Genomic DNA, 1546 nt, shown 5'->3' with positions numbered 1-1546 from the left:
CTTAGATTTAATATTTTTGTATTGAAATTAATAATTTATTATTTTCTTTGAATTTTACCTAATGATAACTTCCCTAACAACAATTTTACCTTGGCCCCAGTTTGGCTCAATATAGATCCTATATGAACCTGCACCAAGCGACCAATATTGGGATACCTACAATTTTTGTTCCTATACAGAGCCTCTATTAGCTGAATAATGAATATATAATATTGAATGAATCTGACACTTCCATATAGAGCTGATATTGGTTGTAAAGTGACTGTAAAATATTGAATGAGTCGGACAATTATGTGTAGGGTCAATGTCGTTAAATAACGGCCATTTAAACCCTTATTGAGCCAAGATTCAGGAGTATTGGTTCAATGAGAACCCAAGTCAGTTTGCTGCTAGGGTTGTCTTGAGAAGTACAGTGGAAAAGAAGCAAACTTTTAGTTGTTATGATTGTCAAAAATAAATAACATATTTCAGCAGATATACGCCGCAACCGTAAAATTTGACTAAAAGGGTTAAGTTTTTCATCAGTAAGACCACACAATTGGATACGCCGCAAAAAATTTTTTACAAGTTATATACAAAATAATTAAATGTTTAAAAATCAGTCCAATAATTATTAAATATACAATAAATTAATATATAAGATCTTAATTAAAATAAGTATTTATGTATTTTGAAAATTTTCATCAAACTTTTCAAATGTAACCAGAATTGTAACTTGTACAATTTTGCTTACATTTGAAAAGTACTGTATGCTATTCAATTCAACACAATCGCTAACGCAATACGTTTATAAATATCAATTTAAAATACTTTTGTAAATCAAGTGATTAAGAACCTAAATATATTAAAAATAGGTTATCAAAATACAATAAATTTGTGAAAATAAATTTTATCAGGCCCAAAATTGTCCCATATAGAGCAATCGAGATTGCATAACATAGCTTTATTATAATTTGATTTGAAATACCTCAAAATTATTAAATTCAATTATTAAACTAAAAATCGTCACACTAATTCAACAAAATATAAATAATTAAATCAAATAAAATAAATCTTGTTTTGCGCAAAATTGTTATACAAAAACAATGATGAACGCATTCCATTTCTTTTTACTAATTTAAAATTTTTAACCTATCGAACAGCTAAAAACCTGTGGTGAACCACCTTCTCACCAGATGGCGATGAACTCTGCTCGCCAGATGGCAGTGCAAAACATTTCCCTCAACCTTTTTATGTGATGGCAACATCTCTTGTGTTCAAACTTTAGTTTCCAGAATTTGGCAACAGCTGAATATAAACATTCATTCGGGCTTGCTAGCCGATAAACATTCATTCGGGCTTGCTAGCCGGTGAACATTCACCTCTCTTAAAATGCTGCTGTCGTTAATCTTGTCAGTCTTTTACATTGTAACTTAATATGATTTCTTCTTTTTTTAATTATTATTAAACTGTTGTGATTATTAATTTTATTGAATCAATTTATTTAATATTATTTAATCTAATCACCACAGATTGGTGACCCTAAATGAATTTAACGCGTAACTTT

General features: G+C 29.1%; 1 protein-coding gene across 1 annotated transcript in view; it reads left to right on the top strand.

The window, feature by feature from the left end:
* LOC107455966 (ran-specific GTPase-activating protein) overlaps window positions 1-1546 on the top strand; it is a 237077-nt gene that overhangs the window by 34249 nt on the left and 201282 nt on the right. The gene's annotated exons all lie outside the window — the stretch shown is intronic.

The sequence above is a fragment of the Parasteatoda tepidariorum genome, chromosome 4 (genome assembly GCF_043381705.1).
Source record: "Parasteatoda tepidariorum isolate YZ-2023 chromosome 4, CAS_Ptep_4.0, whole genome shotgun sequence".
Classification (NCBI taxonomy): Eukaryota; Metazoa; Arthropoda; class Arachnida; order Araneae; family Theridiidae; genus Parasteatoda; species Parasteatoda tepidariorum.
The sequence above is the reverse complement of the archived record's forward strand: the minus strand, read 5'-3'. Positions and strand labels throughout refer to the sequence as shown.